General features: G+C 37.4%; 1 long non-coding RNA gene across 6 annotated transcripts; it reads right to left on the bottom strand.

Moving 5' to 3' along the window:
* Positions 1–25,748, bottom strand: LOC128851331 (uncharacterized). 6 transcript variants are annotated; one of them, XR_008448677.1, is made up of 5 exons: positions 17,898–25,748; positions 17,157–17,242; positions 16,918–16,967; positions 5,206–5,289; positions 1–667 (listed from the first exon to the last, which is right to left on the bottom strand). It is a non-coding gene; the product is annotated as an uncharacterized LOC128851331 (long non-coding RNA). The 6 variants fall into 6 exon arrangements; XR_008448676.1 differs by having other exon boundaries at positions 17,157–25,748; XR_008448681.1 differs by lacking the exon at positions 16,918–16,967.
* Positions 25,749–26,122: the final 374 nt, after the last annotated feature.

Genomic DNA, 26,122 nt, shown 5'->3' with positions numbered 1-26,122 from the left:
TCCTGATAGTCTACAGATGAGCTTATCCAGCTCAGAATACATCACTAAACATGCATTCTGGCAGACTTTGGAGCAAGCAAAGACAAATGACTTCTTTCTATCCTCATAGAATATTATGTTTTATTAAGGACCATTTCATTGAAGTACAGCATTTGGATTTGAGAGGTAATCTTCTCTCCCATGGCTTGGGGATGGGAGATTTGTGACAAGGTGTAAGGAAAGATCTTTCCTTCCTTAATTTATTAAGAGACACCTAGATTTTGAGCCTTAGAAAGAATGTTACCAGTGTTAGATACTGCCTCTGAAGAAAATGGGCGTGAAATTAACATTGGCCTCAGCGGAAGGAAGTGAATGCTGTCACTTGAAGGATGCAGGAACTTCATTTCCCATTCACAACAAAACTATTTAGACGAGACACTTCCTCCTGGACTCTGCACTATTTGTTGCCCAAGGTAATCCGTGAGAGAGAAAGTGGCTCTTACTGATCTATAGAATTATAACAAACCTCACAGATATTCTATAGCAGGAACTCTTCTATATGTGCTTCAGACTTCATCTTGTCAGCATGAGTCCTCTGATGGAAATACAAAGGGAAAGACAAGATGAGCCAGTGGAGCCAGGAAACAACCTTCAGTTTTGACGCTGACAGGTCTCAACTCCTGAAACACTGAAGGGACAGAGGATACATTTGTACCTGTGGTGCTATTTATAATAATAAAGGTTTCAAAACAGAATTAGATCATAAGGATTAAAAGAAATGTCTGATCCTAATCAATTCAGACAGTATAATGCAGCGACGGAAGTAAATGGTGGATAGGACAAATACACTCTTAACTTTACAGAAGGTGTATTGTGGCTAAGTAACTCAAAAGCTGCATTAGATAAGATTAAAAAAATCTCTAGAAAAACAAACAGAAGTATTTAGATGTCAGTTAAGTATTTGATATAATGCCGCATAGGAAATTATTAATTAAATTGGAGAAGATGGGGAACTGCATAGTGTTTGTGAGATTAGTGAGGCGTGAGGTCAGGGAGACCAGCTTTAGGGGCTGCTGAAAAGGGACAGTTTGGGCTGGAAGGAAGCTCATAGTGAAGTTATGCAAGGACTGGTCTTGGCATTGTTTTGATTTAGTATTTTTAATAATGATTTGAAAGCACATAAGGAAATCAGCAGTGCCTCTTTGTGATATGAGCAGATAGAGAGGAGGACTGGGATAACATACAAAGAGAACAGGATTACTGTATGAATGGGACGGGAGAAGTGGGATAAGGAAGTACAAATCCAAGGTGGTACAGATTACAAGTAATCATTGGTACTGTGGGATCAGTGCATAGTGGTTATAAATGACAATGGCAGATGGAGCAGTCTGGATATACAAGTCTGTCACAGCAAGATTATCATCTATCTAGGTGCTGCAGCCACAGAAGCCATACATCTAATAATTTCATAAATCAGAATGATTTTAAGACCAATTTATTTTTTTTCAATTGACATTGTGGGAATTATTACTATTATTAATAATATTATTAATATGAAGCTCTGGTAAGACAATGAAAAACCTGGAATACTAGTCATCTATTTTCAGTAAAGATTAATTCAGGCTAGTACAGGTTTAGAGAAGAGTTACTTTCCGAGGGAGTAAAGAAATCTGATGCATGTGTTGTAGATAGCAAAGACTGGCTTCTTTATTTTGGCCGACTACAAGAGGAGAGGGGATTGGACTTCTGCCTAATTTAAAGAAAACAGCAGCTAGAGAAAACAGCTCTAAACCAGGCAGGCTAAGAATGGGGTTATCAAAAGATTAAACAGCTATCAAACAGCTATGAGAAACCCGAGAAGTAATTATTAAATCCATGGTTCCATACGATGAAATTATACGGAGACAGTAGGGCTATTTAGACCATTATTAAAAGTGACTGCCCAGCAGTCTTTAGACTACATTAGTAAAGCATTTCTTTTATTTTAACCTTAAGCTTGGCATTCTGTAAAAACAATTTTTGCACTTATTTACTTAAACTATACATTTTTAATATATTAGAAAAAATATTTTCTGTTTCCAGATCGTATGTCACTGTTCATGGTATTGCAGCAGCCTTCTACAGTCAAGAATTGCAAGTACAGGGAAATGCCGTAGCCCCAGGCTGGGTTGTGCTTCCTCAGAAAGTTATGTGCATTGGCCTGCCACGGACCCAAAGCTGCAAGGGGGTGAAACTCTGTCAGTCACTCTGGAGATGGAGCAAGCAGAGCCTGGTGGGCAGTGCGCAGTCTTTCAAAACACTGAATAGCAGACCTTAAACCTCAAAAACACGTGAACTTCAATAATTCAGAAATTCATGCCTTGGTCACACTATGGCAAATTTTGACAGGAATGCAGTTCTTTGGGCTATCTGATTTCCAGTCCAAGCTTCAACAAAACAGCTTCCCTGCTTGTAAAACGTGGTTGTGCTGTTAATGTGGACAAGACATGTTCTTCCTTGATCACAATGTCAAAACAGATTTAACCAAAACTTTTCAATAAAATAGCAGCCTTCTCTAGATATGTGCCATGGATTTTTTCAGCCTAAGTAGGTTTAAGTTTTGCAAGAAGAAATTCAAGAAAAAAGAACTTTGTTTCAGGAAAAATTCATAAATATTGGAATCACTTATTCTTACACAAATTAAGATATCACATTTTTATATGGATTATGATTCATTTCTTAATATGATAAATATACAGGATTTTGTTTACCTTGTTAATCGATGCACATTATATTTAGATTTAAGGGGCTCCAATTTGACACATTTGATTGCTTAAGCATATAACAATAACCATATAAGCATATAAGCAATAACCATATAGCAAGCTCACAAACAAAAAATTGCTCAAAGCCTGTGGACTTTGGAAAATGAAACTGTAAAACAAAAAACTCACTCCATTTTCAAATGGTCAAACTCTTATGTCAGCAATCTCTGCCTGTCTGGGACCCTCAGACTATGCGGATGTGCCAGTCCATGTGGGACTGCGGCCACCCTTGTTATTGTTGTGTTTCAGCCATTGGGGAATTAGTCCACTGACAGCAGAAAAAGAGTTCATGTGGCTTATGAATAATGAGATGGAGGAATGTGAATGAACTTTCATGAAAACGGTTAACAGAGATCAGAGAAAGCTCTTCAGAAAAGGCTTTTAAGACATGTTTTAGGGATATGTTTAAACATGTTAAACTTGTTATTTTGAAATTTTTGAAATGAGGCTTCTGTTTTTTCTGAAGCCATTCAGTTAAGTTTTTAAACTCTTCCAGAAAGGAAAAGGGGATAAGTTTAAGATAAATGTTAAGTTCGCCTAATAGCAGAACTAGAAGAACTGGTTGATCTTCATTTGCTCTTTTTTTTTTTTTTAAATCATTCATTACATTGTTGTTTAGCATTACAGCACTTTATAGATTCAGATACGATCAGCAATACACTGCATTTTATGTTGTGTCAAAGAGACACTGAGATCTGGTACCCATCCTCAAGACTTGTAGAATAAGGGAAATAGTGCACAGAAAATCGTGGCCCTGTTAAATCAACGGGAAAATACAACCACTATCATTCATTTTAGGTTTTGAAACAGGATGGCACATTTTTGTTTCCCCCCAAAAGAGACTTAAATTCTGTTTTGTTTTTGATTGAGCTATATTTCATTTACAGATAGAAGGAGAAACAAGGGCTATATAGAACTACAGAAACCATTACAAAGAATTACATAGACATTGAAAATTTAAAGCAATTTACATAAGCTGTCTGTAACTGTGAAACACTTTCACATTGCTCGTGAAGGAGATGTAGATTTAAATGCACATCTGCTAACTGATGTGTGCTTGCTATATGTTTAACATAATTGTATTAGATTTCCTCTGAGTGGGTGGGAGTCCATCAGGCATGGTTTCCTGTTTCCCAGCAGCAGATGCAGACAAAAAACAAAACACAAGAAACAGGATAAGTCTAGGGATGTATTCCCACATATACATCCCCCTAGCCCTAGCAATCGGCAGTTTGCCTGTCCTACATGGACAGTGATGAGTTTGCCTGCTTGCATTTGTCTCGGTACCAAACGTAAATGTGGTTTGGCATCACCAAAAAGGTGGAAAGTTCTTGGGTGAAGGATGAAATAGAGAGTGAAGGTCATTGGGTATGCGGTATGGTATTATCTTCGCAGCAGCCTTCAGTGCCCCAGGCTCTCAAGTCTGAACGTTTTTGCATGTGTATACTGTTACCCATGAACTGTGCTTAGGATGGGCCTATCAAAAATCCACGTACATGTATGGAGGATGGTCCTCCAGACAGTACCTTCTGGTGGACTTGCACACAACACCTCTAAGGATTACAACGGTTTGGTTGTGCTCTTCTACTAAGCTACTGTATCAATAGATATAAACATTACACTAAAGACGAGCGTTTAATTAAACATTTATATTAATAATCCATTGACCACTGATCAAAGAAAATTTACTTGACTCTTGGGAAAATGTTTATTTCTTTTTACAGGAGCTGAAGCCTACCACCACATGTGCAATTTAAAAACTAAATCAGAGTGGTTGCCTTCAGTGGCTATATTGAAACCAGTTTTAGTAATCTTAGTAATTCTGAGCAAAAACATTCTACAGGTTACTTAGCTTCAGAAGAGTGAACTATCCTGTATGTAGCATAAAAGTGGTATACATGTGCAAATATTCTTATGGTTCAGCAGTAAAACAGTCTGCGGGTAAAATGGTTTATATTAAGCTAGCAAACAAACTGATGATTTGGTTAAGTCTAACTAAGTGACTGCATTGCCACAGCTTCACAGGTCACAGCAGACCAAACACTAGACCTGCTTTTCATAGAGATTTATTGCCCTACTATTCTAGAATGTCAGAATGATTATTTGCAGAGAAAGCTTGCTAAAGCTCATTAAAAATACATATTTTAGTGTTAGGAAAGTAAGCTGATGTCCTGGGTAAGAGAAGCCCTGTGTCCACAATGGAGGATTGTGCAGGAGGCTCTGGCAAGTCTGCATGCTGACAAGCCAATCTCTCAGGTTATTTACTTTTGACCCTTTGTTTTTTTCCTCTGAGGATGCGTGGATTAATAGTTCCTTGCTTGCCTTGCATCTAGGTGTTTGTCTTGATGCTCTGCAGGGCAGGATATTCTGATGCTGAACTTTGCACTGCATATAAGTAAGAGAACTTAAAGCTGGGACTTACCAAGTCAGTGAACCTGGATGAGTGGGACACAAATCCGAGCTCTTGCCCTGGTAGGTAGGAGAGGTCAGACCAAGTCAGTTGTGCCTGAGAATGGGAAAGTGAAACAGGCCACATGGCATGAGGCAGGGAAAGGTAAAAAATATGCAAATTAAAATGAGAAGAAATGCAATAGCTTTTTAAGTGCTTATTTAATAACTTAATGAGAACAGAAAACAATTAACTGTGTTAATTGATTATTTAGCTATATTACACGGGCCCATGTAATATTTTTAAAGAGATAATAATTACACAAAATCCCAGATGCTGATATTCTTTTGGGTATTGGATACTGTGCTAAGCAATTTTGTATTGCACAAAGCTTGATTCTGAACACACTGGGGACAAGGGCTGGCATGGGAGTAGAGGTTAGAATGTCTGATCCCCAGTGGCTGTCTCATAGAAATTGCTCAATTTTACTGCTGATTGGAAGATGGGAAGGGAAGTGTCTGTGGCTCTAATATCACTTCAGCTTGGATCAAGACTGTACTTTTGAAGCACATCTTTCTGTTGTTTCCATTTACACTGCTGACGTTCACATAATGGAGACCCTTTGCAGCATGCAGATTGGCTTCTTTTTGGATTATTCTGACCTTGAAGCCATGCTCCAGAGGCTCACCTAACCAACACCCATTTGCTCTATGGCGCCAAACTAGTGCTAATATAGAGCCAATACAGGGTGTTTGGTGTCAACTGTTCTGTTCTCTCACTTGGCTGCTAATGGGTTGCATCCCTTGCTAATGCCCAGGACCCCAGCCTTTGCCCATCACAGCCTGTACGTCATGTACCACCCTCTGTAAACCAAGCAAGTTTCATCCTGAAGGACAATAGTTTTATTGGTTTTTTTTTAACCCAGGTTCTCCTGACTGCAAGCCTCTTCCAGACCGCTATTGCTCCACTGATTATGAACACTCTATCACCATTTCAGAAGCCTGCTCCCTTAGGGATAGATCTTGAAACATAATGCAGAGCATGTAGAAAATTAAGTCAATACCTCTGTTTCTTCCTATTTTGAAGTGAGTGAATATAGAAGCCTGGAATGATTCTAAAGAAAACCACCAGTAACGACCATGACTTTGTGACCACCCAGTAGTGGAAGGGGGTGTTTCAGTGTGGGGAGGCTGTTTTAAATCTGGAACTGATTGCACTCACTTTAGCACTCCCCTGCATGGTTTGTTTTTTTTTTTTTTTATTTGCAGTTTTTCATTCAATTTTTTATTTTTATCTGGGTGTATTTTAAAGGTTTAAATGAAAATATTTATTTACTTTCTAAGTACAAGCCATACTTATTGTTAAAATTAAATCTACTGGGGCATGTTAATTTCAAATAAAATCATTACATATCAGACATACAAAAATAAACAACTATGTAAACACTGATAAGAGCTTAGGTTTCTGAATTAAGGTGTGATTTTTTATTAGATGATTAGGGTTCTGAAAGTTTGGGGAGAATTTAAGGATTTCGGGTTTCTGGGTGGGCTCTAACACATTGATGGCTTTTTATCTGCAGATTGCTGCCTTTTGCCAAAATGTTCAGTGCAGTCACTCAGTTTTGTCCTTTTATAGATGTTCCCCTGCTTTATGCCATATTTTTTTCTATTTATTTCTCTTATTCATCTCTGGCACTATGGCAGTCTTTCTTAGCAAACAGAAATATCAACTGAAAGAGAAACAAAAGCTGAAAAAACTGGGGCCCTGAACGAATAATCTCAAAGATTATTCCATAATTAATTATCCCAGATTTATCAAATGCCACATCCAAATAAGGTCAAACGCTTAATTTTAATCTTCCTCAAGACACGCAGCCACCCCTGTTCACAAGCCTTGGTTTCTATCACAGAAAGTTCAAACTGAATTCCATTAATAATGATAGAAAAAAGAAGTAATGTTGATACATTCTGAGCCATGTACTCAGCATGTCAAGGAGATCATTAGTGACTGACACCAATGATGTGCCACAGACAACAAGATGTCTCTTTTGTGCCTGTCCTTTACTGACATTCTTGTCGCATCCTATTCACCAACTTTGTGCAGTGATCCTCTTGTGCTTTGAATCAAAAAATTTCCATATTACTGTTATTGGTTTACACACAATCGCCATTTTGTTCTATTTTTCACAGTTAGTTTTGTTTGTATTTTAATCACCTGAATGAAGAAGATTTTTAATAGCAGAATAATCAGCATTGCAATATGTTTATACATATTTATATGTACTTGGATGAATATCTTTTTAATAGGTTATAAGCCTAAGACCTGGAGGGATACTCACAAAATCACTTCATTTCCCCGATTTCACATTTAGGTCTCCACATTAGCTATAAATGTGTAAAACCGCATGGAGGTAGTTCCTATTTACTACATAGCTGAGGAGGCACATGGCCCTTTTTTTCTTTCACCATATGGCTGAAGTAACTTGCACACAAGCAATTTGTTCTGACTCAGCTGTTTCAGCAGGAAAGATTTGTGGAAGCAGAATTGGGAAATATACAAAATTCTCTTTCACTTCTCTGACTAGTTATATTTTTAATTAGTCCCTCTTTGTCTTCCAAGGTCAGCTTGTAAAAGTTTAATTCTATATCTCATTTGAGCCTCACTTGATAAGGACATTTTCTATGTGTGTTTAGGGACCAGTTCTGGAAATTTTCAAGGTTTTAGAAATCCTTGATGAATTCTTTTGAGGAAAAGTAAGAGTTTTGGATTTTCTTTTCTCCTAATAGATTTTGTTACATGAAGGTTATTGAAGATGTAGGGAACAGGGAGTGTCAGTGAATATTCTACTTCACTGAGCTCTTAAGAGTACCATCTGTTGGGAAGATCTTTATTTTAAATACTTGAAAGCCCAAAGTTTGTATATTGGGAAGGAATAAAAAACCTAGATTGTCTAGTAATGGATAGGAAAAAGCTGTAGATTAATGTATACCCAGTTTCTTGGGTACACAATAGTATCATTAAAATCAAACCTATTTGATTTACAAAAGTCTGAGAAGTAAAAAAGAAAAAACCTGAAAAGAACCGTTTGAAATAAAAAGTATTTGATTTAAAAAGCAGCATCTAAGTGCATGCATGAACTAAAAATCATAACCAGCCTAAGAAACGGAGAAAAAGCATAGAACATAAAAGAGCTTTACTAATTTGCAGTGACACTGTGTGATTTTAAAGTAACATTAGCTGAATTAATGTGGTGTTGTATATGTGTAGGAAGGAGGAACACAGCATCCAAAGGATTTGTAAAAGGTTTTGAGTTTGTAGTTTCACATAATACATGGGATATATTTGGTGATGCCTTAAAAATTCGGCTCTAATACAGCATCCTGTCAGCAGTGCTACAGTTAAGAGCCTGTGAGAGAACATCCCTGTAATGTCATTGGCCCTTCAGCTTTCAGTTTAATATTTAAGCTGTTTCTAATTGTGTTCAGCTAAAACTTGGCATACAGTTTATGGGCTTGGATGCAATTTTCATTTCAGTAAAAAAAAGAAAATGGAAGAAGAAAGGCAAAATTTTGATCCGTTCTGTTCCCAGAGTTATTCAGTGGTAAGTGAGATACAAGTTTTCAATATTTCACTTTGCCCAAATTTGTCCACATGTTGATTTCTTACAACATAATGCAATGCAGTACATACACACTCATCCATAGCCAAGAACCAGTCAAAACACTAAACTTTGTACCTTCTGCAACAGACTTTAAGAAAACCAAATTAGCATCTTGTTCATGGGGGGAGATGCGTGTGTTAATGACTAGAAAAGGAGCTCTGCACACTTTTCAGGAAATTGCATTAGCCTTCATCAATGCCAGAAAACTGTGGAGTTGGTCTCGGAAGTAAACCCTAATACGGGTTTTAGGAAAGCGCCTGAACTGTAGTCAGCAGATATGCCCCATCCTGCGTTTCACACATCACAGACTCCCCAAAGTACCACTGCCAGAGACAGCTGGCCTTCCTCACCCTTTCCTCAGTAAAGGTTGCAAGATGTATGATGCAGCTTTGCAGGGCTTTGAGAGTATAAAATGCCTCTGCCTGTCCCCAAAGAGACAATGGGATTACAGGGAAAAGCCTTGGGAGAAACCTTTGGTTTGTGATTGCCATATCTGCAGCTGGGCCCACAGAGTTGGTGGCTTGGGAAGAGGAAAGAAATGCTCCCTCCAGTCCTCTCATGGCTGTCATGATTGTTGGAAACACATCTGCCATCTACAGACCATCTTTTGCTTGGGAAGAGATGCTGCTTGAAAAGATCCCTGTTGGAGGTCACCCAGTTTATCTTGAGGCCAGAAAGGGAGGCCATGGAGAGGAGCTCATCAGAAAAGGAGACTTGATTAGCACAGACAAGACAACACTAGTCGTTCAGCAAATCCTTTAAGGCAGGAAGACTGGCTGGAGTTTGCTTAGATTTTGTGCTTCTGCCTACCTTCTACCAGAGATTCCAGACTATCAAGTGTGGAGGCACAGCCTGTAACAGAGGAGTGTGGTGGGTTTGTTGTGAGAGGGAGGAGGAGGGCGCAGGCATCTCCCTGCTAGATGTCTGTGCTGATTTTTCTGATTGCAGGAACAGTGGCCTTTGGGCCATTTAATAAAAAAATTATTAAGGGAGAGGCAGGACTGAGGCTATATTACTCATCCATGCATGAGAACAGACATTTCTCCCCCTGAAGCAATATAGCAATGCACACAGTCTTTGCATGGGTGCTCTGCTCTTCGTGTTGTCTGAGAGAATTGCACCTTAAAGATACAGCACAGCTTTACCATTTTTATGGCTCTCCTGCATCTCGTTTGGGTTTTGGTGGAGAAAGCTGTATAATAACAGAATTCTGATTTATGACCACTTTAAAGCTGATGTAATTTAGCACGGGTAGAGTTATCACAGGGAATGCCAACTTGGTGAATAATGCTTGCTGGCTTACTTGGCTTTGGCTAAATTTCAGGCTAAGAGTTTCTGAGTACTTCACAATGAACTTATAATATGTCCTACTGAAATGCGTAGTCTACAGTAGTAACTGTGAGAGCAAATTTAGTTCTGGCCTGAGCAAGTACAGCACATCCACTTAGATGAAAGGAAGCTGATCTGTCCTAGGCCAAGGGTAACACAATATAATATAAATTCCTTCAGTAATTGACTGACAAGTTGATTTATGGCAATTTCTAAAGGAGCTTCTCTAGTTTTAGGTATAATTTAAGAAGGTAGATGCATGGTGACATTCTTCAAAATCGTGCCTGATGTTCCCTACGGGAACTTCCAAAGGCCAAGGTGGTGGTGGGGCGCTTGATTCCCATCGGCCCTGAACTTTAATCAGTTTCCATCTTTGCTAGCTGCAACTTTGAAGTTCTCCCCTCTGATTTCCCACAGGCATGGATAACAAAATGTTCCCGGTGAATTTAGTGGGGAGCTACAGAGAGCTGTGAAAAGCAGTCTAGGCAGTTAGATGCCTCAATGAGAACTAAGAAATGTGTTCTCATCAATGAGGACTTGCCTTTCAGTAGTGCTCACTGGATTAGTTTCTCTTTTGGAGCACATCCATCATCACAGAGAGGGGGCAGTTAACCAAACACCAAGAGGGTTTCTTGTACAAATGTGGTTTATAAGCAATTCTTTTAACATAGGTTACCTAACCGCTGTTATTAATGGTAAATGTTATCATCAGCTGTACATGACCATATGGACTATTTCATGACAGAAGAAATACTGTTCGATAAATGACATGTTATGATTTGTAAAGAAGAAGGAAAGGAGAAAGGGAAAAGAGACCATTAAAGACCTACGAGCTCCTGATGGTAATGCTATACATCACCCCCAAATCACTTGCAGGTGTACATGAGTCTGGTCGCTCCTTCTTGCCCAATTTTTGTATGCAAGGTCATCCTCCTGGTGCTACCTTAGAAACTGGCCTTATTCTATAGAGGACATTGAATGATAACACTGCAAGTCAGCTGACTGCTGTGTCACAGAGCTGCTGCTTTCTACATTATCGCAACTGCCAGAGCTCTAACTGCTGCAGTTTTCTAGTCGCAGTGCGGCAAAGCAGACGCATAGAACCAAGCACAAAGCAGCATAGATTTTTTTTTATTCTTATCTTTTTCATATGAAGGAAATTTTCCTGGTGTTAGCATAGGAACAGACACACAGCCTGGATGTGTTGGCTTCAGCCTGGCAGTATTTTTAGCTAAGCAGGGACTGCTTGGAGCTCTGTACCCAAATTGCCTCTGAGGAAGAACGTCTGTTTTCCCGCTTTGTGCACTAAGAGCATTTTTTTTTGTGCCACAGTGATATACCTGCTGCAACAGGACAAAGGAGATGGTACTTGTCACTTTTTGTCCGACTGGGGCCTTTGCAGGTACTGCACTGCCGAAGCTGTGCCAGCGTCCCAGGGTCCTATAGATTGTTAATAGAAATTGCCGCAACTTCTTACATCAGTTAGAGCAAAGCTCAAACAAGAAACCAGACTCTCTGACCTAAATCAGTCCCAGTCCTTCTGGATACAGGGCAGCAGTCGACTAGCAATGACACTACCAGCCATCAAGTGGAGAGTCTCTGGGATTGCAATCTGTATCAGTTGGAGTCTGAGAGAATGAAACCCTTTCGGTTATGCAGTCGCTTCTTCTTCTAATACTACAACTACTACAACTACAACTACTACTACTTCTGTTTTTCTTGCCTGTAAGAAGCTACTAATCGTACTTGGTCTCTGAGAGTATATTTGCCTGGATTAGTCTGTCTATAATGCAGTCCTTATCTGCTCCTGCTGGAAATCAGGGCACGAAGTCAGCCTGCTTTAACAGTTGTTTCTTTCCGCGTGATGCTATGCAGCTAGAATGGGTTACACTGACAACAAAGGAACAAGCACAAAGCACCACTTTCTTTGCTGGACTGTTACAGGAACATAACTCTTCGATATGATGCCTTGGTCTCTTTTTGCTGGTTTTTTTTTTTTTTTTTAAAAAATTCATCTAATCGGAGAGCCGAACAGACACCATTGTGGATGTGGTTTTTAATGATTTGGAAAAGACAGCCTGTGGAGACTGCGATTTGAGACAGCAACACATTTAGGTTATTGCCAATTTGAAATACTTGGTTTGTGAAGCACAGCCCTAAGGGACGAGCTCAGTAACTGAGAAAGAGATTGTAGATAAAGAAATAAAAATGACAAGCGTAATGGAGGCTCTGCAAAAGAGACTGTCAGAGAATCAGCTCATGGATGGCAATTTCACCAGTCTGAATCTGAATAATTCATAGATTGAAATTACCCTGCTTTCACCTTTCCATTTAAAACGGCATGATCTGAATCTCTAATAAATTTTCAAGATAAAGTAAAATGCCAATTTGAATCTGAAGAGCTTTTAAAACCAGATGCTACACCCTGAATCTTTCGATACCTTTCACAATTATTCTGTGAGAACCACACTTCATCACGAAGCACCATTACCAGTGAAAATTACTGTGATTACAATAGCAACAATAGAATACCATCAAATGATCCCTAATTTACCTAATTTACCAAGGCTGACTGTGTGCCCATTGTGTTTCACTACGTCTGGCATTGGATCAATATCACAGTGGAACAAAAATGCCTTAGTGTGTGCTTCTTTTTGGTACCTTTAACTTTGACAGCACAGGAAAAATCTATCTACTGTTAAATGTTTTTACAGCAAGTCTACATGCCTGCTGTAGGATCTGATTGATTCTCCACAATTTTCTTTATTTCCTGAGTGTTGGATGTCATTGTGTTATTAATTTGTTTATAATGTATACTCATGCACAAAGACTGCAGCAAATGAGTACCAGCAGAGAGACCCTGCACTGCTGCTGCGGTAGCAGAGCTCTCACAAGGGAAGCCAAAATGAGTTTGGTGCCTTATGTGAATAATTACTCGTGTCTGGGTTACAAATGCTTTCTAGCATCACCAGTCGTGGTTGTAGTACATGAAAAATGTATGCAAAAGCCGTGGTCAAGAAAAATGATGGTGTGTGATACTAACAAGATTTTCCCCCCTATTCGGCAATTATCTTGGGGTTGTGAGAGACAGGCTGCAACTCCTGTACGTGTGTGAATGTAGGTACGCATGCATGTACATAGATGTAAAGATACTGTGCTTTGTGAATATGTGCTGATCACTGAAAGTAACGACTTTTTCTGATGAGCCAGGTGCAGTGTTTTGCCACATTGTGCTCAGCCGCAACAAATCCCTGTTTCGGAGGTCTAAATTTCTTATAGGATAATGCGTGACTTCTGGAACAGTAAGTACTATTTAGACAATATGTTGGTGCCTAAAGCTACACTGCAGAATAGTATTTTAAGCATAGTTTGGCTCATAGCAGTATAACTACAGTGGGGAGAAGTGAAAAACATGTATAGAAGGCTAGAAACAGGCATTCTTCATGGAGATGACTGTATCTGATGTCTGTATGTGTGTGAATTGTACACTCCAGGCTTGCTTTTCATTTTATAACCAGATTTACACTGTCTTCAGGGAATATTTTCTAAGAGAGGAAGGTAAGCAGTATTTCTTTGTATTTATATGACTGTGTTGTATTTCCTTTGGGGAAAATGCATGTTTATAGTATGTAGTTCTATAATACAGCATGATCTCATGACACCCAATTCAGTGTTTCAGTATTTGTTCACATTAACACTGGACAAGAAAACATTTAAAATATGGCTTTTTATTCAAAATGCACTTGTAGAAAGGTTATGCAAAATTAATTTAAAGATTAGGTTTGTATTCAGCTTTGAATCTGTTAACATTCTTAAATAAGAGCTATTATACGTGAATAATAATGTTGTTGAAATATTTGTATTTTAGATATTTTATCTACTTTAAACACAATTTACTGTACTAAATTTCCTGTTTATGAGCGGAGACCATTCTCTAGAGGCAGAAGAGACAGAAGATTTTACAGCTAGAGCTGTGATAACAAAGGAATCTGAGAGGGCACAAAATAAGATTATACAAAAATCTTGAGTTTAAATTATTCTCTAATGTGATTTGGCAAGCTGTTTTTCTTAGACAGCATGCTCTCAAGTTACTACACTATCTGGAATTAATTATTCCATTCAGTGCTATATTTATATTCTTCATTTTCATGTGATATTCAAAAATTAACAAAGAAAAGCCTTTGTATAGAGCAAAGCCTGAAACTCTAATGAAAGTGTAAAATCTATATTCTGTTATTTTGGTAATAAAACCAAGAGATGGAAATCAAACTTTTCTAAAGAGAATTCGGTTCTCTGGCTTAACTGTTTTATGATGAGCATTTTATGCTTTTGTGTGTGCAAATACAAAATATTCTGATATAACTTCCATACTCTAAGGATCATACAAACAGAAATGTGAATGCTTGCAAAATAACATACAAATACTTGCTGCATTAACATTATTGTTATTACTACTGTGATCTTCTAGTGTCATATGCTGTTTTGAAATCATGGTCTGTTAACCATTTTTATTCTGCAGAGTATTTGCATTCAGGTACTTTTACCAGTGTTATCTGCTACAATAGTCTGTAGAGAGTGGCTAATCGTGGAATGCTAGATGTCTTCATTAACAAACTCAGAGGAGATCTAACATGGAGTTTAAATGGTCTTGATGACTTCATTTAAGGGCCTGATTGAAATCATATTGTGGATCCACTCTGGAGTCCTCTAACTTATTTTGCGTTTGTATTATTGAATTTTCAATGTGCCCCTGGCTTTGTCCCACTGCTCTATACTGGCCTCACATTTCAGAAAAAGCAATGGTGGTCAGGCCTAACACTGTTTCTCAATGTAAGTCACTGCGTAGTTTCCAGAGGACATTACGACAGTGCTCTGAGGTGGTGACGTTATCTGTGGGACTCAGCTATAAAGTACTCTGAGAAAGTTTGAAAACCCACAGGAAGTAAAATCTGCCTTTTGGGCTGGTGTGTGTTTCAAAGAAGGGAGGACTACAGTCTGACCGCAGGAAATAATGCACATGCAAATGGGGAAAAAGACACTAAAACTTTTTCAACCACAGGATCATAAAGTGACTATTAGCAATATTGCCTCATAAAAAGCTCTAAAATATAGCCAGCTGTATCATCCATGTATTTTATGATATGGCTACAGCTAATCAGGTAAAGTCACAGTTGAACTGTTTAAGGTGTGTAATTGTATGTACAGAATTAAATGTCAGATTGTGCAATATTAAACTTCTGACATAAAGCCACTAATTTTATCAACAGTGATTCACTGGTTCATCTACATTATATCCCAAGATGTATTAGTACAGTTTTGTGTTTTTGTTTTTCACCGCATCTTGCTCATCTATAACCGAATGTGCAATGGCAAAGCCAGGGCCAAAACACTTCTTTACATGAATTCCCAAGTAAAAGAAATTATTCGGTTGAGTAAAATTCCCTCTATGCACCTGGTGGACCCATGCCCTCATCTGCAGCTAACCAGGGATTATAATGCAGTTGCACATGTGAAAAGCATACTGGAGCCCACTCTACTGTCAAGTTAAAAGCAAGATTCCCTGTGCCATCAGGATAAAAGATGGATAAATTAAGTTCCTTCCATTACAGCCTTCCTGTGAAAGTTGTTGCTGTATTCTTTTCTTGGTTACAAAAGTCCAGTGTAGCTGACACAATTTTGAACCAAATATGCTTTCTGTTCACCAGAACGCATGACCTAGCTAAACATACACTGAAACCAGTATTTTGCAAGCCAAAGAGGCATTCTTGCCTGTGGTTTTGTTGATAATATTTGTGCTCACTTGCTTGACAATTCTGCATTCTTATCAGCTCCTACAAAACACACAAATTCTGATCTGTAATGGTTGTATCTATTTGGACAAGAGCCCTGAGGACAGGAGAGCCTGTTGTGGGTTTGGGATTTTTTTTTACACCATACAGTTGCTTTGAATTAATTGCAACTGCCTATGGAAATACGATCCCCTAAGAATGCAGAGAAATGCATTATTGATAAGTATGTATAAAGCATCTCTAGATTCCTCTGCACTCTTGCCGCTATGAAATTCATACCATTATTCCCATACAAAAATCTTCGGTGTAAAGCATGGCTGAAGTAACTTGAAAGGGTAACAGCAACATTTCCAAACCAACCATTTCCATGCAGGAAATTCAGAGATAAACATAAGAAAATCCAAATGAGTTAAAAAATACAATTAAAATACTTAAGCACCTTTCTCCCTTTTTGATGCCATGTGATAACTACAGGATGTCACAGAGGTAAACAATTTTACCATTTCAGTTCATATTATATAGATATGATCAAAACCCGCCGTTGGCTTTAGAAGCATTTGCATCACGTTTCACACTATCAGCTCAGTTTCTTTATGGACTATAGATGTACATCTGCTCTGTGCTTTTAGTTGCACAGCTGTAAAGTAACTCAAAGTTCTTAAAACCAAATGATTTCTGACCAACCAAAAAGGAGCAATTAATTCCAAAATGGGAATTGCAGTGCAGGCAATGGGTTTCCCAGGTCTCATGCCAACAGAGCTTTTTTTCATGTGAAACTCCTTATTGCATTAGAATTTGTCTTAACAAACACAAAGTTAAAAATTAGTGGGAATTCAAAATATGGCCCCATTTGTGCCTGAAAACTTGCCCTTTTTTTTAAACTACATTTGATACTATTCCTGCCACAGGCTCCATCTCAAAGATTATCAAAGAATTATATACAGAAACATATTTGCAACAATATACCTCATTCATAGATAGTCATGCATAGCCAAGCACAGACAATGAATTGTCACCTGTGGAAAAAGGAAAATTGGGAAATGCTGTTAAAATGCAAAAAAAAATATTTATGGACTATAGGATCACCATTGTACTGTTCACTCATACTCAGTACTTACAGACATTATGCAGAAGTGAATGTACAGTTAAAGTGTACAGTTATGCACAGTGAAACGTTCAATAGAAAACCATTTTCTCATACTCACCCATTTCTGTTTCTTCTGTCTCTTGTGTTCATTTGTAAACCATCTCCAATAGCACAACAGCCACAGCAAATGGCCACCACTCTGACCTGTGGATAGCAAGCAATGGTAAAAAGCTTCACTGAGAATGGGAAATGGATGAGATCCCACATCCTCAGTTCCCAATGGCAATACCCTGGTTGGCAAGGCTGGGGGAGAGGGATGTATGAGAGACTTCTGTTTTCTATATGAAAACAATGCCAAAAAAATGTCATTATTAAGTAATTAAAGAGGAATAGCAACATATTGAGTTTCTATGGTTTCACAGGCAGGTCTTCTGTAAACTCGTAGTATTTATACCTAGTATGAGTGTCATCTATCGAAACTCCAAGTCACCCAGAAAATTTAACTTGTCAATCAATATTGTGACTGAGGAAAAAGAGTTTCCATAACCCAATACATCACAATAATGTTTATCCACATATATATAAATAGCCCCAGCATTACTCTTCAAAAACATTTTTAACGTCTTTTTATTTGCATTTAAATGTAGCTGCCTATGTCACTGCACCTGTAATATATGTAAGCTGATCACGTATTTCGTATTAGCTTAAACAGCTACATCCCATTTTAAATGGCTAGTGAAAATGGCATTTTTGCCTTTATTTTGGGTGATATAGTATGGCCCGTATGGAATTAGCATGGATTATTGCAATTCCTTTTCAAAAAAGGAATTATTTTCTTCATATTAAACTTATCACTTACCTTTTGTGAGGAATGGCTCTGTCTTTGGTCAAGCTGATGGGATTGATAGGGTTATGAATTGCTTATAGTTTCAGCTTTTTTGGTATTCTATGTTTGTTTTATTATATTTGAGGGTTGGAGTTCGTCCTTTCCTCTGCCACAGAAGGTGATGCTAGGCAATTACTTAAAGCAAACTTTTTAATGGTATGTGCTTCACCTTTGGAATGCTTGACCATTACGTGTGACTTGCTGAAGTGCTGAGTCCTCATAACAGTATCTGGAGTCTATGATAGTACAGTTAACATTAATTTCTCTGTAAAGGAATAAAACATATAATCTTTCTGGTACTTCAGATTATCTGTCCAAGTTTAGACAATATTTGTGACATTAATCTCTGTGGCTTTATTTTATTTTTGTAAATAAGACTCTAAACAATTCTTTCACCTCATAGGCTACTTTATGAAAATAATTGCAACAACAAATGTGAGTCAGACAGTTAATAGATTAGCGTTAGGGGAAAATGGTGCTGGAAATCAATGCTCCCATGATCAGTGCTATAGGTGGTAAATTACGAGCAGGGTCTTCAAGAAAGAGAGGTTTTCTTGAGCACAAGGTAACTTTCCTGCCCTGTGCTGTTGGTTCTTCTGTTTATGTCAGCATTTGCCCATTTTGGAAAGTAACCTTCCTGTCACAGTCTTGCTGCCCACTCAATCCACCTTTCCCCGGGCTTCCCACTCTTTTCCCAAGAGCTTTGCTTTCCTACCTCTTCCCACTCTAGGTCCCAGTCTTTAGCTAGTCAATCCTAATCCTCTCCTAACAGGCTTTTCTTTAGTGTCCCACTTTATAACTCTCCTTTCTGCCCTCCAGTCGAGCTTTTGTTTCCAGTAGCTTGGCATCAGACTGGTTCTTTATCGTTCTGGTCTTCAAAGTGTAGGAAGCTTCAAACACCCAAAAGTGTGTGGGTTTTCACAGAGAGAGCAATAGGCACATCTCCCGGGGACAATGCCTCCTTCATTGAACTCCGTCTCTGCTGACTTCTCCGAGGTACACCAGCACAAGGACATTTCCTGTATTTTTTAAACAGGGATAAGGCCAAGAGCTTACAATCAGAGGAATAATGACAACAACAACAACAACAGTAGAAACAAGGAGGGAAAAAAGTCTTCTGATGCAAATGCCCTGTGTGGAAAATATCAGCTGAGTGGTTAAAATCTGGCAGGATTATAAGCATCAGAGAACGAGGTCATGCAAATGAAAAGTGCTGAGAAGCTTTAGCATAGTCAGTTACCTGCATATACTTCCCATGCCAGGTTTTTATGTGTATACCTTCATATAACTGGGAGAAGAATGACTGTATTATGTGTATCTTTTCTTTAAAAGCAATAAGAACATCCTAATTCTGTACTTGGAAAATATCTATACATAACTTGGGGAAATTTTGATCGCTAGCTGATGCACAAAACTCATGACACTAACCACTCCAAAGGATTTCAAGTTTCAGCGGTACTTTGGGAGTGCCAAGGGCAAAAAATAAAATACAATTGTCAAGCAGTATCATAACTGTATGAAACAGACTGGATACCTACCCATATTTTTTTATTATTGTTATTTATTTAGCATTAAAATGCTGTCTTAATTTGGTACTGAAAAATTCCCAACCTTCCTACTGTCACAGATTTGTACAGGTCCTCTCGTCTTCCACTACAGCAGTGGCCTTGGCAGGTACATACTTCTGAACAGATGGTTTATCTTATTAGTAGATGAGTAGTCAACTTTCTTCCAAAATGTCTGCACATTCATAACAATAGGCTGAAAAATATTTGCATTACCATGTTCCTAGTCACAGTGCCTATCAAGAAAAAAACAATATAATTGTGCAAAGCACTGTATGAAGGGAAAGCAAAGGATCTACACTTCAGAGTTGAATTTTTATCTGACTGAAGAACAATCACTAATCATTTGAGAAAGCAATGTGCCATTTTGAGATATATAGAGGTAATTTTTAGAAAACACAGAAAAAGTAAAGCTATAAGCAGTAAACTGAGATTCACATTTTATATGCAACCCAGTTTTTTAATAACTTCACCGCAATTCTCTTATCTATTTTTACAAGAAATGTAAAATGCAAATGTACTTGTAATGATGAACTGATAATTGCATTCAAATAAAGACACCCCCCCCAATACCTGTTGTTAGGAAAAAAAAAGTTCTAAATAACAACAACAATAATAATACCACCTAACCAATACTCTTAGAACATTCATAAACTTACATGTATGTGACTATAATTTAATTTGCATAGAAGTCTTGAACAGACTCCGATCTGCCAGCACCAGGTTTTAAAGCTCCCTGTGTCTTCTACAAAGATTTAAGAACTTATCAAGCCTGGATTGGAGTGACTTCCAGAAATGAGGTAGCCAACATTCTGTATATTTATCAGTGGTCACTTAAGTATAATGCAAACAAATCTTTCATGTCTGTGTAACAACCTACTGTGTAGACAGAGATTTTCCTGGATTTGCATTTAAATAACTCGCAGTAAGTCGCTCATTGTCATTACTCACAGACAGACTACTGCATTTATAAGAGACAGATTTGTAGTAAGAAAGTCTAGAAAATAAACTATTGTAATCTGGAATACTGGGGTAGAGAACCTTGTTGGTTTAGACAAGACGTACAATTTCACCATTAGAAATTGTGGATATTCCTATTATGTGTGTTTCAGTTTTGTTAATTATTGTAACTAATCATGAAGGTTGGGCTAGTGTTTTGTTTTGGTTTTGGTTTTGGCTTAAAGAGGTGATTATGAACTGCATCAGGGTTCTAAGGTTATTTAAATTCCTTTACTATCTGGATTTAGTCAATGTTGCTATGTCTATGTAAAAAATCTACTTAAATGAGCAGTCTGAAACTGAAGTAAGATGAAGGAACATAACAGGTTTTGCACAATTAGGAAGACAGTTTTCATTGATGGTGGACAAATATCTAATTATTTTAGAAGTATCCATCTCCAGGTTTTTAAATAGCATGATACACGTATTCCTTCCCCCCATCTTTTAAGATTTATTGCCATTTGCAAAGTACTTTAAATTAATACTCTTCATTGCTCCCAGATAGGTTTATTCCATTTTCTGACAATAAAAGCTACAGAGGCAATTGATATAGTACTTAGTAACTTCCCAAATATTAAACTTTCCTGTGGGACTAAAATGTAGTCCATTGAGAAAACTTACTTCAAAATCAGTGTATCCAAATGGCAAAGGTATAACAAGGACCTGCCAGAAATTCAAACTAGTCTGATACAAAGAGAAATCAGAAATCATGGGTTATCACCTCTTTTTCATTATATTTTCAATGTTGATGACAAATAGGAGCCTTACTAGCAATTTCATTTTTTGAAGCTCAGTTTGTTAGATAAATCATGAATCCTTCCAGGGTTTGAAAATGACTTGAAGTATAACTTTGGATCTTGCCTGTCCCTTTGCATCACAGCAGAGACATGAGAAAGTCTTAAGTAAGACCTAGAGATTATCAATTTAGATAAAATCTAACTACAGTAAAGAGAACACTAGGAATGGAGCATGGGGTACAGGATTGAAAAATGAGGCAGAACTTAGAAGGGATGTGAATAAACTCTGATTTTTCTGCTTCTTAATAATCCTTAGCATTGTACTTTACCTAGTGTAAACCAAATAATCTCTTCAAATCCCTGCCAATCTTCTAGTTTCTGGTCGTGACCTCTTTCGTCAGCAAAAGTGTAAAACTTAACTGAGAGACCCATTTGCTTTTATCTACCTGAGCTCTACTGACCATTGACTATACTCAACGTATTAAATTTCTTTCTATTTCGTAGCTGCATTTTCATTGTGCACAACCTTCAAAAACACACAATAACCTGGCACTTAAAGTAACTTTTCTTTGTTTCTCGTCTCTGGAAATGCACTTTCACTTTCAAAAGCTAAATCAAGAGCTATTAATTTATGAGCAGTGATAAAACTCTACAAAGTCCCACCTGCTGACTGAGTGCTATTGGGATGGGCAGACTGGTTTTCACAGAGGGAAAACACATTCCTCAGGAGTGTCTTGTCACTTGTTCAACAGACTGGTCATAGCATTCTCCTGAGAGCTACATACGAGGAGAAATAACAATTCCTCATCAGAAATGTGCCCTTATAAACCAGACCATATCACTATTATAAAACTCATTTGTACTCCCCAAGCAGAAATAAGAAGGAAAGAAAAAAACCAGAAAAGTGAAAACTGGCAGCTGTCTCATCAGTGTCATGACTGGTATCTGAGTGGCAATTTCAGACACAAAGAATTTGAAATTGCATTATTAATGATGTGAGCTCCTTTTATTCGTAAAATCTTGGCTGTTAGTTGCAAAAGCCACTGAATATAGTAGCTAGTGACTATCAGTAAGAAGGGGTTAAAAAGGAAGAAGAGAAAAACCAATTATTTCATACAAAAGTGAATGAAAGTGAATCAAAAGTTGAGTTTCATACTTGAACTGTTTTGCATTATTTTTACTATATCTTTGCATAATTTGGTCAACAACAAAACTGGAAAAATATGTAAATCTGTATGTTTGCTTGTGTATCTATAGCTATAGCTATAGCTATATACTTAAATACATGTGTGTATATAGCTATAGCTATAGCTATATACTTAAATATGTGTGTGTACACATACACTTGCAAATAACAGTTTTTAACATGACTTCAAGCTACATATATGCAATTGTTTGACTTTGGTTCAATAGAGTTCTCTCGTCTATATTTTGACATCTTTAAGGGAATATCTCTATTTTGCCTTTGCAGGTTTTTGTTTTTCTTTCTGCTTCTTGGCTCTGCTGAGGACAGAACGTAGATTAGTTTTCAAATAACTAATTCTCCATGTGGCATAGTATTATAACACAGATCTGGATTTCAAGACCCAATACAGTGTTGGGTGACCCCTGTTTATTAGCTATTAACTGTGCAATTATTACAGGCATCAGAGGCTGCACAAGTAAATCTTAATAAGTGCTTTACTGTTGAGTCTCTAGGCTAAACTCTTAACTGCAATCTCAGCAAATTCTTTCTGTGTTTGTGCAAATTAGTTTTGTAACATTTTCCTTATTTTCTTTGGATGCCCTTCCTGAATTTTAAGTTGTTATTTTTCTAACTCAAATATGCTTAGTTTATGTTTGCTTCTTTCTTTCTGATATTCAGATTCTATCTTTCCACAGTCATCATCAGTTTTTTACTTTTTCCTTAATACTGTTTTAGACTAACAGCAAATGCTTATCTGAGGAACCTGGTAGCCAGATCGGCATAAATAAATAATCAGACATCATTTTACAGCTGTCTCCCATTGCTGTCCGCGCACACTGATAAAACTGTTGCCTAGAACTTTAAAGACTAAAAGAAGACAACAAAGCAAAATAAAAGTAGTAGAAACACTATAAATCCCAAGAAAATTAGCATGTGACAAATTGCATCTTCCCATTAAAAAGAATTAGTTTCAAAACCACTGAAGTACAACCTATTTATCAAGTTAAATTGTTTTCTTGTTGCAAAGCACAAACTTAATTACAAAGATCATTTACATATGGATGGTTTTTGCTTAAGCAATATTTCTAATGCTTTATGCATAAATATTTTCTTTTTTTTTTTAATCCCATGCTTTCACAAAATAAGCAAACATAATGCTGGAAACTATGTCTTGGATGCTAAAAATGCAGTGTTTTACTTACATAGGAAACTGTGCCTGTAGCATTTTCCATGAACTTAACAATCTTCATCATTAAATAGCTTGAATTGCTATTTTTTTTTTCTGTCTACACTATTTGTATTAAAAAAAACTACTCTAGAACCTCACCTCTTTTATGGTCAGAAACCTTCTAATTTCCAGTCTAAATTAATTCATGGCCAAATTACACCCATTTATTCTTGTGCCAACATTGTCTGCTAGAGTAAATAGTTCTTTTCCTTGCCTACTGTTTACCACCCTATTGTGTTTTTAGAGAATAATTATTTCCTGTATCAGCTTTTGTTTCTGCTAGACTAAACAAAAATTTTGCAGCCTTACTCTTAAAATGACTTCTCTCTGGTAATTTCTGCAGCTCTTTTCTTTACCTCTTTTGTCTTCCATGAACATGATGAAAAAAGTCTGTGTGAGATGTCTCAAGTGCCTTAAGCAATGGCACATATATTTTCTTTTTCTCTGCTAAGAAATAGTTTAACCGATTCATGTTTGGATGTCATTTGCTTTTTAATGGCTGTATCATGCCAGCAACTTAATAACTCTGCAGGTCATTAATATGTATACCTAGGTCCATCTCCTATGTTGCTTACAACTGATGTGCCTCTAGTTTGGTTTTTTTTTTATGAATCTTTGAGTGCATGTCTCCACTGCTAACACTACATGTTGAAGAGCGAGTTTAGCAGTGTGTATTTTTACTGTGCTTTTTCCAAGGGTAACACCTTTTGGATAAATTGATGCCAAAAATAATAGTAAAATAAAAAGGAGTAGTGTTGGGAGATAAAGGGAGATCGTTAGCATGCTCAGAGTGCTGGGCATGATGTATTAAGGACTAAAATATTTTCAGAAATGTTTTAATGTAATATGATGGAACATGATGGTTTAAGATGGTATTGTGCTTGCAGTACCTTAGGAACTTCTTCTTTGGGGTCTTGTATTGTCTTAGCTGCTTGAATTGGTTGGCTTGGGGAAAGAGTTTCTTGGATTCATTCAATCAGAAGCTTCCAAAGACACCTACAGAATCTTTCAACGTGGCATGAAACAAGCATGGGGGAACGTGCAAGCCACCATCTCCTTCCCACAGAAGCTGGGGAAAAGGCTTCTGGCTTGTGTTTGCTGCCCAAACAGCCAAACATCTTTTCTGGTGGGCATGTGAAGCTCAGCCCACAGCTGGCCGGTGGCAGCTACTACATCTACCGCAGCAATAGACAAGAAAATGATGGTGTATCTAAAGCAAATTAATTTGTACAATCTCTGTATTAGAGTGCTCTGCAGTGGTAGTATTATTCACAAGCCATTTCCTAGAAATAATTTCACTGTAGATCTGTCTTTTTACTTGGTATTGCTTATTCTTTAAAGTTGGCATAACAGTTAAAGTCTTGAGACCTTCCAGAGTCTGTATCTTTGAAGTAGCAGTGCAGTATTTTCTTAACATGAGTATTTAAAAATAATTAGGATCATTACATCAATGTTTCTGGAGCTGTACACAGTACGAAAGCTTTGATACTACATGGGGGTAAGGCTTCCATCTAATTCCCATATATTTTGGAATGAAGAATCCATAACACTTAACTTATATATAATCTTAATGATATTGGACTGCAAGTTCAACTAAATAGGAATTTGGAAACTTTAAATCCTTAAGAAAAGGGTTGATATTTCCTTATTTGGTCATGGAAGTGAGCAATTTATAAAACACCTTTAGTTGTACAACAGAGAGCAGAAGACTGGTGTACTAGCAAGAACTTCACCATTTATTAGAAAGATGAACTATGTTTTTGTGGGAATTTTTAGAGGGATAAAGATTAGTCTTTTAAAATCTTGTGACAGATTATTTTTAAGAGTGCTGGAATGGGAAAATTTATTCAAAAGAGTTATCTGTTATGGCATGGCTTTACAGAATTCTTGAGAAAATCTCTTTGTCAGTTTTAAATTTGATGGGAATGTGCTTGTTGGGGGGGGAATTTGTATCTAGCCAGGATTATTTTATTAAGTCATTAAAAGATAGTTTTACTTAATGTGTGCTCCTTGACTATTGCTATACAATACCTTCTTTGATGTTGATGTGATGAAGTGAGCATATTAACTTTTTGGTGCATTATTAGTAATATTTAATATGTTGTATTCTGTTTAGGGCATCACTGTGAAGCTGATAGCTGTAGACTAATGACTAGTACGCTAAGCAGGTAAGCTTTGAATGTCTTTCAATGACAACATAATGACTTTCACCAAAGGAGGAAGTCTTGATAGTTTTTATTTTGTTAAGCTGAGTTTGTAAGGCTTTGATTTTATAAATCCCAAGTTCTATGCCTAGCAGATCTTAGGTAAGCCTATCAACATGCAAATAGTGGCTTCAAAAACTAAAAGCATTGATAATTCTGCCAGAAGAGTTTATTTCTCCTGACCCATTATTTGCTATCTTTTTAGAAATATTTGAGACATGTTCAAACATCAGAAACTTGCAGGCCTCCACTGCAGCAGGGTGCAACCAAATGATCATA

This window comes from Cuculus canorus, chromosome 2 (assembly GCF_017976375.1).
Source record: "Cuculus canorus isolate bCucCan1 chromosome 2, bCucCan1.pri, whole genome shotgun sequence".
NCBI classification, from domain to species: domain Eukaryota; kingdom Metazoa; phylum Chordata; class Aves; order Cuculiformes; family Cuculidae; genus Cuculus; species Cuculus canorus.
The sequence above is the reverse complement of the archived record's forward strand: the minus strand, read 5'-3'. Positions and strand labels throughout refer to the sequence as shown.